The sequence below is a fragment of the Protopterus annectens genome, chromosome 3.part1, assembly GCF_019279795.1.
Source record: "Protopterus annectens isolate FY-2018-M chromosome 3.part1, PAN1.0, whole genome shotgun sequence".
Lineage (NCBI taxonomy): Eukaryota > Metazoa > Chordata > Ceratodontiformes > Protopteridae > Protopterus > Protopterus annectens.
In genome coordinates, this window is record NC_056732.1 from 83,369,827 (window position 1) to 83,383,902 (window position 14,076).

Genomic DNA, 14,076 nt, shown 5'->3' on the forward strand with positions numbered 1-14,076 from the left:
GATAATAACTTTGACTTTTGTGTAGGAAACAGATTCAGTTTTGCTAGCACTGATCAAAAACATGTAAAGGTTGTTTTTAACTGTCGGGATTGACTTGGGCATGAATAGCATTAGCCTAGTTTTTTTCTTAGGCTTTAGTAAAATATTGCATACATTTCAAAGAAGGAGAGTGAGAGCTGGGTGATGTTCTGAAGCTGAGGGATTGATTTGGTTGCATATATAAGGGTTAAATCATATTGGGTAATCTTCTGAAGCATAGAGATTGTTTTGAATGTGTTAGTGGAATGCCAGAGTAAAGTTCTTGAAGAATGTATTCAAAGTAAAGAGCCACGAATTGAGCTTTGAGTGACTCCAACTTATATGGGAAGGAAGGAGGATTTGGAGTGTTGACATATTGCACATTGGGTCCTATTAATGAGGTAGGTTTTAAGCTATTCAAGGCCTCAGGAGGGGAGGGACAGAGAGACCAGCAGATGAGAACTGGCAGAGTAGTTTGGTGTGAAGGACTGTATCAAAACCTTTTGATAACTCATGGAAGACTGACAATACAAGGTAATTCTCCTTTCTGTTTTTGTGAATGGTGTTAAAGAAAGATAGAAGTGTCAATATTGTAGTGTGGCAAAACCAATGGGTCAGATGGGGAGAGAAGGCTATTTTTTTAAAACATAGGTTAGTAGATGAAGGGGGTGCAGTTTTCTATGATCTGATACAAAGAAGAGAGTGTCTGAAGTTAGACAATTCAGCACAGGGGCACATTTGTGTAGTGGTAGGAGATAGGATTTTTCCATACAGTAGGAAGCAAAGATTCCTCTATAGATTTGTTTATAAAACTAGAGACAGAGCAGGCAGTGCCATGACCAGCTAATTTAAGATATTCTTCTTGGAGCTTATCCAGGGATTGAAGTGGTCATTTTAGTTTACTGAGAAACTGCTGGAGAAGAGTGTCATTAGAAGGGTAGTGATTTGTTGGTGAATTGAATTAGGGTTAAGTAATTTGTTTTTAGTTACATTAATGAAATGTCTATAAGGCTGTAGGTTATATTGCAGTCGATTATAGTCTGAAGATGACCAGATTGAGTGAGTTTCACAGGTTTCAGGAGCTGAATGGTGCTTGAACACAACTTTTTGGAGTTTTATAAAGTAGGTCGTAATGATTGGTAAAGTATTTTTGTCAGAAGTGAATTTAAATTTTTATTACATTTCTTAGGTGAAAACATTTGTAGTTAGTTGGAGATTTGTTGGCTTGCCAGGCACTCCATGCTTTATTTCTGCATCTCATTAGTTGAGATGTTTTAGGTGCTAGGAGGGAGGGATGGGTGGATGTGTGGATGTCACTTTAGGGATCTGTGGTCCAAAGAGGGGCAGGTTAGTGGACTTGGCTCAGCTGCTGAGAATGTGTAGCAAAATGTTGTATGTTTCCACCGCAAGCCCACTCCCTGCATGTGATCATGCAACTAAACAGGGAGGGAGTAATGGGTATGTCATTAAAGGATAAACAGCAAACAAAACTGGATGCCAGGACCCGCAGGACATCATTAAGGTTCATGCTGGCCCCAGTCCATAATGGAATAAGGACAGGAGCATAGAGAAAGTCTGGAAGACCTGGTAATGGACACTGAGCATTGGGGTAGGTGCCATAAAGATAAGGCAGGGGAGCAAAAAGACTCCCAATATAAAATAAAGCAAAATACACTATGTGATAAAAAATAAAAATAAAAAAAACAATGTGGTGAATACAAACTAAGAAATTTGCATTCTTGCACATTTTTGAGGAATTTAATAAAGTAGCTCTTAATGTTTGTTGAAGTGTTTTTGTCAGAAGTGAATTTCACTTTTTATTACATTTCATAAATGATGACAGCATTTGTAGTAAGTTTGAGTTTTGCTGGCTTGCCAGGAACTCCATACTTTGTCTCTTCATTTCATTTGGTCTTTGGCTGCTAGCATCATCTGAAGTGCAGGATAGATCTTTTTTTCATAACTAATGCTTATTGGATTAGGATGTTTAAAAAGTGTTACTTTAACATAAAGGGCAGACAAAGACAAACAGACAGATAATAGATTCAAGAACACAAAAGGAGCAGGGTGGAAGTAGTTGTTCAAATTAGATTTCTTCTGAAAATCTTGTAATGTTTTTTTTTTCCTCTTAAATAAAAATATAATTTTCTAGCCCCTCAAAGAGATCACAAGGAATTAATCTATTCTAATCTGTATGACTGGCCAACAGATGTAGCCTTCTTTTCTCCATTAATCATAACTTTTAATAAACAAGTCAATATATCTTTAAATAATATGCTACATTAAAATACACACTACAATTAAACAAGATAGTAATATCAGGAATACAAATCAAAAGTCAAAAAAAGTCGAAAGTAACTTTACTGTCATTAGATCTAGACAAGTGTAAATTAAATGACATTCTGTGCAATCACCTCATCATGCGACAGACAAAAAAGAAATCCCATACATAGAAAGACATAATTGAAAACAATGGAAAATAATACTGCCACCATCTTATAAATAAGTTCTACATTTAGCTACATATATTCCTAGACACAAACACTTGTTAAGATATTAAAAACACATCAACCATGTACCACATTATGGGTGAACAAGCACATAGCAGTAGTAGCTGAAGAAAAATATTTGCACCTGGGTCAATAGTATAAATTATAATGGTTGGCTGGGCTTAATAAATAATAGAAAAAATAATATCTCACAGTGAATGGGAAGTCCCGACATCCTGACCTGTCAATGATAAGACCTAATGTTGGAGCAAGAAGTCTGACCACCTTTGAATAAGAAATGTGTTTTTCCACTTAGCACTCTATTCTATAACAGATGTTACTGAAATGAGCTTTCTCCAAAAAACCTTGAAATGCTTTCTCCCGCCTTTAAATAGAAATACTAGTCTCTAGCTCCTCCCACAGTTTACAGGTAGTTAGTGTTTTCCAATTCCCACAGAACAACAACAAACAAAAACAGGTTTATTTTCTCTCCTAACCAGACATGTGGGCAAAGAAGAAGAAATTTAAATAACACAATGCAATAAAATATATACTGTATTCAAGCAAGAAAACAATGTAAGGAAAACAGACTACGAAATTTCCCTTCCTGTAAACAGTAGTGCATTCTATGGCAGAGGCTTTTGTGTTATCTAACCAATTAGGGTTTTCCATACTGCCTATTGCTAAGCATTTAGAATGTCTTCCAACATTTTGATGTATCTTTTAAGTATTGAGTTGTATATGAATTGAGAAAAGATGGCAGTAAAATACTAGGCAATACATTTTCAAATAACTATAATAACGAAGTTCTGTTGGAAAAATCTTTGCCTGAGTCTACTGACCAGAACTCACACTACAAAAATGTACCATCCCTTTCCATGCTAAGCTCAAAGCAGTAGCCTATTTGATATGGCTGAAATTATTGCCATTAATGTTGTTGGTAAAATTAAATATACATGCATCGGGACAGCGCCTAAAGCAGATCATTGTCGAAACAATAGTTAGTAAAAAAAAAAGTACAAGAAAAGGAAATAAAGGGCAGCAGTGTTTCTGATTCTTTAATGATGGTGACCTTCATAATTTGGCCATTTATTTTTGTGGCCTTACTACATGTCCCTTTTTTACCTAGTTTCATACTGTTGTATTTACTGACATTAAAGGTCCATCACTACTTGACCGTGAATGTACTTTTTGTAGACCGCCTCCGAGATTGTTGGCTTCTTTTATTGACAAAATTAAGTTATCCACATTGCAGTCATTATTGTAATTGATTATCCATAATCCCTTCCCACTTTTATATACATTAAATCTATAAAAAACTCATTATGAATCACATCAGAATGTCTAAGTAACCTTTCCACCAGGACTTGTCATGTTAAATTTCATGCAAGTGTTTTTTTTTTCATTGAACTGCATAACAGACTTATTTGATTTTTGACTTATTTCCTTGTATAGAATAGTATACAGAGCTTTATCAAGGTAAGGATAAACAGTATTTCCTGCCAGTACTTAAAGAACCACTGCTGCTGTTACCACTTCAAAAAATGCAACAAGAGGTCCTCTTAACAAACTCATACTAATCCTGTCCAGTATTTATTAGAAGAATGTCACCTGAGCCATTTTGCATCAGGCCAACTATGACTTTTTTATGACTTTACATAAAATAGTGGCCAGCCTGATGGGTCTGAAATGGTTTGGGTCTGATCCCCCCCTTTGTCAGTTGGTACCTCTGCAGCTTCCCTACTACATCAGGGGCAGGTTCACATGCTGGCATTTTGTTTAATACAAATGAAGGGTTTTATTTACATTTCCTTGATTCTGTATAGGAATCTATTTCATGACCTTGTATTTTTTTCAGGACACATACAACCTGTGTTTTTAATTTATTTTAGTAAATAATTATTATAAACGGGTTGTTGTCATTATTTCTATAGCAGTGTGAAGTATGCCTTTACATACTGTAAAATGTGTACATTTTTCTTCAAGTACATGTCTATGTCCTGTGACTGGGTGATCACTTTATGCTTTATTGATAACACATTACATTCAGAAATGTCATTTACAATTGCATAACATCTTCCTCTTTGTCTTTTGGCTCTAGATTGTTAGGGGTCACCACAGTGTGGATCATCGGTCCACAGAATGATTGACAGTGGAGGTTTTACGGTGTCGAGTTGCCAACCTGGTATAACATAATTAACTAAAAATGACATAATTGCTTTAAGCCTTTGAGATGAAGTCAGGTTCATTGTTAAGACATTGAATATTTTGCGTATTTAATCATCTATATGAACAGGTCAATTTTTGAAATCTGTATATTTTCCTATTTTTGTTATTTCAGCAAATGATTTTTTTATTTAATTTACCTGTACTTTTTATCAGAAAGTGTTCATAAATGCAGACATTATTAGTTTTATAGAACTCCTTGATAATATCCTAATCACTCTTATTTTTGCAACTGAAAATACTATCCCAGTCTTTCTTCATCAATACGCCATTTATTCCATCATAGTTTATACTAGTAAAGTCTAAGAAAGATGAGTTATTTACTACCAAGTTTAATTTTACTCTTAATTTAAAGATGATTACGTCAAGGGTTGTATTAATTACAGAGGGCATAACTGTGGACAGACAGCAGAAATGTCATAGGTTTGTAGATATGAGGAAAGAGTTTAACATTCCTATTTGGGTGGTACTATCTATGTCAAATTGTTTTCACTTGACTTTCAATACTTGGACATATTTTTAATAAATACTAATGTCTGATGCCCATTTTAGTAGCACTTATATCTTCCTATAATTATACATATATGTCCCTTTCCTAAGCTTACATTGAAAAGGGATTACATCTGGAACTCATGATAACTCTGCTGATGCTACAAGGGGCTACAGTCACCTGCTATAGTCCCTTAAGAATGTCTTCTGTTAAGGAAACTGCAGCACCAGAGCATTGGAATTAAACTTCTCATCCATTTCTTTTTGGTCAATATGATCCAGCCTATCAGGTTACATGATAAGTCATAAATGTGTGTCTGGTCTGGTGTTATTTCTCTTGTCTGGATTCCCGGAGTTTTTTCTTTTCCATGTTCATGTTTCCTGCCTTAGTACTATGAGAGCACAGTGCCTGTATTGACTGTGTTTAGGCTTTCTGAATGTTGTTCTTTTCTTCACAGTTGTGTGATAATAGAGTTAGTATCTTTAAGGAAAGGGTGAGCACTCACATGGGAATGTGGAGTGAGTGCCCCTTACAAAAATACTGTGTTTCTCTTTTACAGTTTGCTTTTACAGGCTGTTGTGTTACTGATTTTTGTGACTGACCACTTATCCCATTCAGGGGGTTGGACATTTATCAGTCATAGGGGAGGTGGGCTGTCATTGCTTTTAAGCTGTAAAATCAGCCAGTTATTTTCCTCTAGAAATGCTATTTCAGCCATCGTTCATCCATTAGAGACCTGTTCAGACACTTGTCCCTTGGTATGGCTTTGGATTTCAGTTACCCCACCAATGCTTGGACGGCATACCATCAAGACTTTCATGGTATAAGCTTGCAGATTATTAAAATGTGTTTGTCTAGCAACTGTTTTTAGATGTTAGGTAGTCAGGAAATTTTTAACTGGCTTACATGTATTCTGCTTGTCCTACTATTTTGATGAGTGGCATACAGTAAAAGGCCAGTACTTTGAATCCCTATGCCTGTCTGTCTATCAATTCATCAGTCCAGAACTCCTTCTAGTCCTTTGAATAATTTACCAAATTGGCATTTACCAGTTGCATAGTATCTGTGTTGCACTTGCTGGCCAGTAGTAAAATTTCTCAGTTCTCATTCATACCATAAAGCTGCATGTTGCACGTCTGTTTGTGCAAATCTGGTTTCCCAATACCCAGTTTAGGGTACATCTTTCTGTTCAAGAATGGCATTGCCATCATGGAATTTGTCGCTGCTTACATGATACTGCAGAAGGTAGAAAATGATCTACCTCACGTTTCAATAAAATAGGCAAAGATGGATCAAAGCATATAAATAATTTGTCTTATGTGTTTATGTTCTTAAAATCTTTGCAGAACTAGTTGCAGTCCTCCCATTGCCTTCCATTCAAATCCATTCTGTACTAATAAATTTCATATAACACCATCAAAACTTTCATAAGAAAATTATACTTTTTGCATATCAGTCCTCAGCTGTGACACATTTGGAGACCCTGATGTCTTTACCACAGCCTCCCACTTATCTTGTAACTTAAGCGGTGCATTATTTTCCATTACATATCCACAATATGAGGCCATGTTTCTGATTAATTCACAGTTGCTTCTGCCTACTCAAAGCTCGTTCTTGTTCAGCATGCATAGGGCACTAGATATGCTACAATATTCCTCCTAGTCACTGGGATATCATTATGGCAGCACTGTGCAGTATGAATTCCATTGGAGTTCCTGGTCCATTGCCTAAATCCAAATGGCAGGAGGTTGTTATACTGGAAGAACACATTATACCTATAATTTGTTTGGAATTCCCTGGAAGATTCTTGTATATTAGTAACTATGTTTGGACCAGTTCAATTCATCTGACTTGCTATCCACAATCAGCCCATCAGGGATGAGAAACTCATTTCAGTTTATGATAACAGAGTTTGTGTTGCTGATAGCTCTGGGTTAACACTGATTTTGAAATCCCCACATATACGAGCTTCTGTTTTTTTTTTTGTTTTGTTTTGTTTTGTTTTGTTTTTCCACTTGACTGTGGATGACATCCAAAACTTGCCAGTTTACATAATTTGTTTGATATAATGCAATGCTACTGCTTTACGGAATGTTGCCTAGCATTAGATTCCAGTTCAGTGTTTTTCTTTGTAGAGATTCCTATTTTTATCTCCTTGGCAAATAATTATTTGCATTATGCCATCATTTGTCACAACTGCTAATCTATGACAAGTTTGTTACTGCTGAGGGTTGCCATCAACAATGCCTTAACAGAGTATCACATCGGTTTGATTTCTTTGCTACACTTTTTTGCCAAATGAAAGAATCCTATTGTAACCTACAATTACAAATTTAGACTCTGTATTTTATTTTCATAAACACTGGTATAGACATTTTGCCTGATGAAGTCACATTCTCCCAGTACAGGTCTTTAATAGCACCTATTTACTATACAATGGTGTATATGAAAATAATTACTTTCATGGAAGCAGTTCTGAGCTGTCAACAAGCTATAAGCAATAATAACCTGCTTCCTGTAATCCAGGCTACAGAGTGTTATTCCTTTTACAACAATTTGTCTACTATGTGACTTTGAATAAGTTTGATATTTAGATATTGCAAGAAGGTTGTCCCAGAAAAGGAGCGCTGGTGCCCAGTGGGCTTGCATGGTTAACAAATAAATAAAATAAACATAAAACTATGTCGTTGTTGTTGTATCTTTTGGCTTTTCATGGTTAGGGGTCGCCACAGCGGAACTCTGGTCTGCTAATGATTGGCAGTAGATTTTTACATGCCGAGTTGCCAGCCCTGATGCACAACCTTCAACGAAGGTACGCCCATTCACGCATGTCTCCAGACAGAAGACACTTTAGCTGAGAATCGAACGGGACAATGTCTTACTGTGAGGTGACAGCACTACCGCAGCACCACCAACAAAGAAATTCCTATATGCAGCTCAGTCCCATGTTTTAATTCTCCAACTCAAGGTACAATTTGAATAATTTCTCTTCTATTTAAGTTGAATGAATGCTATAGATCTCTATTCATACATTCATTTTCTGTGGTTTGCTCCTTTTTGTCTGGCCACTCATTATTTATTACTTCCATCATTTTATACAAGTATTTTCAGTTATGGTTACCATCTTTATGAATAAATAAATAAAATGAAAACCGGTGAATAAATAGACATGTTGATAACCATGTGTAGGTAATTTATTTGCTCCACTTCTGAAGTCATATCAGTTTGTAATTTTTGTGCTTTTTGTAATCTCTTGTATGTTTTCTTTTGTAAATAGCTAATAGTGGAGCTTTTCCTCCTGGGCCTCCACTAAAAATGGACTCTCCCGATAAACAAATATTAAATAAATAATAATTAAATAAATCTTTAAACATATGTCTACCACTTTTTTTGTAATTTTTCCACTTATTCTCTGTATTATGGCTGTTTTAACATCTGCTACATTTTTAAAGCCATCAGTACCAGCTTTATGTGACATTTTACCAAATTGGAAACTAACATTTTATGAGAGTTACTAGACAGTCTGTTGAATCCTAACTCAGCAAAATCCAGTTACAGCTCATTCATTCAGGACCTGGAGACTAAATGATCAAATGTTTGTCTAATTAGATAATGTATCTTAAGTTTTGCTGACATTAGAGCTAGTTATATGAGTTATGAGGACACAGACTCCAGCAAAAAATGTTTGGTCCCACATAAAAATGACAAGAAGACACTTTTATCATTTGACCTTGACTAAATGGCCTTTGATATACTGGACTACAATGAAGAAAAACCTTAAAGAGCTTAGCCTACATACAAAATTATGGGCAGTATTCATTTTGTGAATTCAGTAAGGTTATCTGCTCAATCCACAAAATGAGGGCAGAAAAGCCATTATTCATTGAGGCCACTTATGCTAATGTGTGATGGCCACAAATAAGCATAAACAAATGAAGTGACAATGAGATGCAAATGAGAAATGATGTAAAATGGCTTATGGCAATGAAGCCATCCTCAGCCTAATTATGATTCAAAAGAAAATCTTTCACACTCTTATGAGCCAGTCACAGATTCATTATAAAAGGTATAATCATGCCTTTCCTTTCTGCTTTGCAATGCACGATGATGCTGTGACTTGCTGCTAGCCTTGCTATGTCTCCATGTGAGCTGCTTCTCTTGGCCAAGATAAAACTGTTTTTACCCAGTGGTGCTCAGTGTCCAAGAAGGCAGAGACATAGGTAGAAGATGACTCACTATAATTTTGACAATCAGGGGATATCTGATAGCTTCAAAGTGGACAGGGATACATTAAGGGTATTAGTGAGACTGTATGGCCCCCCACAGGGGGATTGGGGGTATGCATGGACTTCCTATTCATGTGGATATAAAACTATGCATAAACCTCACTATACTTGCCACAGGGACATTCCAGAGGCAGACTGGGGACATGTTGGGGATCTCACATGCTTCTGCCTGGAGGATACAATGACAGTTCCTGGATGTTCTCTTAGCACATGTGGAACAGTACACATATTTCCTGGTGTCACATTAGGACTGAGCCCAGACTATATGTGCGTTTTATGAGGTGTCACATTTTGCTGAGGTACTCAGTGTAACAGACTGCACCCATGTTGCTATTAAGGCACCGTGTGGTTCATGGGTGGAGTGGTACTGCAATACAAGGGGCTACAATTTAATGAATTGCCAGGTAGTGTGTGATACTGCAAGGTCTAAACTTATATAGTGTCTCATTCAGGTATTTAAGAGGAGATCTTATGCAGGTATGTAGGGCATTTAGAGACAATTACCTCTGAGAATGTTTGGGGCTATCAAAAAGTAGTAGAGAATCATCAGATAACCTATGAAGAAGACTATATAAGAATCAGAAGTGTACTAATTGGTTCTCTGAGAGCATAGCTGATGGATGGAATAGACTAACAAATTGCATTAAAGTAAGTGCTGGTTTAGATATTTTCAAGAACAGTCTGGACACTTATTATGGCAGCACCTGTTTTTGTATATTGGCAGACTAGATGGGTATCATTGCCCTTGCCTGAAATATTTGTAAGTGTGTATATATGTATGTATGTATGTATGCTCTTATGCATGCATGTTAAACTCCACACCCAATGCTAGGTCTCCTTTATTCTTATTTATTTATTTTTTTAAATCACTGAAGTTGCAGGTATCAGAAAGCATGAAAGTGGCATGCAGTGTCTCTTGAGCAGCAATGGTGGGATCTGTCCTTTTTGGCATTTACTATTTAGATCTCCAAGCAGACAGACAAGAACTCTGGCTAACAAAATTTGCAGATGACTGAAAATTAGGGGTTGTTTTTGTTGTTAAGCCTCACTATGACTCCTAAACCCACCAGAATTAAGACTCCCTAGTAAAATCATGGTGTACTAAAATGAACTCAAACTAAATGCTAAAAAGTGCAATGTAATCACGTTTGGTAGACAACCCTCCTCTTATCATACTGTTTGCACCACATGCCACTATAAATAAAAATATAGTTAGGGACATAGGTACTTGTTTTCAGAGCTCCCTCTCTTTTTATTTTATTTATTTTATTTTATTTTATTTTAGTTTATTTTACATTTGCTAAAAGGGCTAGTCCAACTGGATATATTTCCATTTTCAGTAGATGCCCGGGGAGAAAACCTCCAGTAGTAACAAATAGAAATTAAAATTAAAAATCAATGTTGTTACATAGTAAATGACAGGATTTCAATAAAAAAATACAAGAAGTAATAATAGAATAAAGTAGGTATTTACACTAGTAAAAGTGACAAAAAGTATAGGATAAATTAATATACAGTATGATTCATGAGGACTTTCAGTACATCAAACAGGGCAGATTACACCAGTATGTTGATTTGAGTTCACCAGTTACAGTCCTGCTTCCAATGAGTGAGCATTAAAGTTTTGGTAAATTTAGTAGGAGGAGGAAATTTCAGTAGTGAAAGCAGAAGATTAGTCAGGGTAGCTGCTTTTCACCATCATGTGACAACTGTTATCTGAAAATCCTTTTATTTAGCCCAGCTAATTGCCAAAGGAATATCATCAAGCTCTAATGAGTTAATTCCGGTCTTATACTCAGAATCGATCAGACATATTATTGTATACGATAACCCCATTGAAATGCATCAAATCTAAACATATAAGCTAATTTAGATAGACACCAAAAGGTCTTAACCAAAAAGATTACATGCTTAACATGCCTGAGCTAATGAGAAAAGCTAGAAGCTCTATTCCTTTATTCAGTGTCTTATAGACTTATGATGGGCGATCTCTGCCTTGCTTACAAATCCATTAGAGAATCAATTGTCCTGGCCCTCCTGTTTCTCTACAAGTCCAATATCTCCACCTATACTAGAACCAGGGACCTAAAACTTCATTATCTGATAAATAAAACATAGTGGAGGTATAGCTTATAGCCCAGCACATTCCAAACCTCAGGAATAAACTTCCACTATATGTCAAGCAGTGTGACTGACTATCTTCCTTTAAACATAAACTAGATGACTGGATGGGTATCCACAATGGTACTCTGGAATTGGCTGGTGTACCCTTCTGCAGAAAGGAGGTATGGCATGAACCAGGGTACTGGCAATGTGCAAATGATCATAAGACACAGTGGCCTTGGAATATCAATAAATCAATTAAATTGTATCAATAGGAAGAAAAAAATGACTTTAGAAATGACTACTAACATATAGCCTGTCTGAATGTAACTATCAAAACTTCACACCTATAAATATGTATCTCTCTCGCTCTCTCTATATATACATATATAGAGAGAGATAGATCCTAGAGATATATAGATAAGTATCCATTAGTCCGCAGCTGGAGCACCTTCCGTGTGGAGTCGGCATGTCCTCCCCACGGACGAGTGGCATTCAAAAGACATGCTTGACTGGGCGTGCCTTCATTGAAGGTCGGGCGTTGGGCTGGCACCTTGGCACCGTAAAAATCTACTGGCAATCATTAGCAGACTGGAGTTCCGCTGTGGTGACCCCTAACCGGGAAAAGTCGAAAGAAGAACATCCATTAGTCCACAACCTTTTTTTCTCTTTCTAGCACATAGTCAGGGTGTAACTTCAGCAGTGACAATCATCTAGAGCCAGTGTAAACACTTCCAGATAGCTAGCCCTGGCATGATTATCTTTTCACACACATGCATTCACACTCAAACCTACATCCAATTTAGAGTATGCAATCCATCTGCGTCATTTGTTTGGATTGTGAGAGGAAACTGAAGCACCCAGAACCCCCCCCCCCCCAGATGAACACAGGTAGGACATACAAGTTCCAAACAGAAGGCAAACCAGCTGAGAATTAAACTGGAGAATCTTTTGCTGTGAGGCAACAAAGATAGCCACTGTACCATTGTGCTGCCCATATAATGTAATAATTACACACACACACACACACACACACACACACACACACACACACACACACACACACACACACACACACACACACACACACACACACACACACACACACACATATATATATAATTATTTATATAAATATATATATATATAATTATTTATATATATATATATATATCTACTGTGCACACACACACACACACACACACACACATATATATATATATATATATATATATATATATATATATATATATATAGATATATATATATATATATATAGATATATATATATATATATATATATATATATATATATATATGGGATCCGTACGGATCACCAAATGGCAACATAACCAAAACAGATTCAGCCGGGCATACTTTTCACCAAAAAGCACTTTCATGTAAGTATGCCTGTTGAGGAGATCGCACTACAGTGGGGATAAGGGAAAATTCCCTTTTCCCCACTGTAGTGCGACCTTGGAGTGAAAATATTTAAGTAGGGGGGTTGTGGGGGGCACAGCCCCCCATGCAGGGGGTGCAGGGGGGCTTGCCCCTCTGCAAAAATGTAAAAGTAATGTTTCATCTTTCTTTTGTTTTAAACACACTTTAACCAAAATAAAGTGTGTTTGGTGATTGTGGATTGGACTCTCTCTCTCTCTCTCTCTATATATATATATATATATATATATATATATATATATATATATATTTATATATATATAGTGAAGATAGGTGAAGGCTGCCAGCCTAGCTAGATAGAATTTTGTAGATAATTCTGTCATTTGTAAATATTAATGTATGCCACAGGCTTGTTCTCTTAAATGTGAAAAGATTGTATTGGATGTTGAACTGAAAAAAAATGTAACAACAGTGCACTTTGCTGTAAGAAAGCTGATAAGTTAAGCATTGTGAAATTCTTTGATCTAAATCTCAGAGCCAAGATATCTAGAGGGAGGCATTCTGCCCATTGTTTTGAGGCCAGAGTTAATGGCTAGAATTTACATGTGCAATTTCTTTTATTGCTCTGGCTTCCTGACCAGCTGCAAAATCAAAAGGGCTATTATCCTCTGAGTTTCTGTTTGCCTGGGAACCATAAAGAAACAATGTAATCTGAAATGAATCAGTTGTACTGTGTTATCAATTTAAGGACAAAAGGAATGAGGGCATTTTAGCATTTGTCCTGAGAACATCCAACTCCCCAGCACTCTGCCTGAGTTCTATATGTAAGTTTATTTTAGAACTGTGTTTTCTCTTAGATATAGCTAGGAACTAAGAAGATTAGATTATTTTTTTTTCTGTATTGATTTCAGAACTTTTCTACTGTATTATTTTAAGTATTTCTCTGTGATTTCTGAACTCTTGACTAGCACTGTGTAGTAAGAAGTATTGTCTTGTGTTTTTATTATTTATTATTAAATATTTTAAACATTTCAACTGTGGCTGTTTTGTGTAGAGATAATTTAAG

General features: G+C 36.2%; 1 protein-coding gene across 2 annotated transcripts in view; it reads right to left on the reverse strand.

Annotated features, from left to right (window-relative positions):
* Positions 1-14,076, reverse strand: part of LOC122798011 (fer-1-like protein 6) — a 1,810,759-nt gene that overhangs the window by 408,088 nt on the left and 1,388,595 nt on the right. The window lies entirely within an intron of this gene.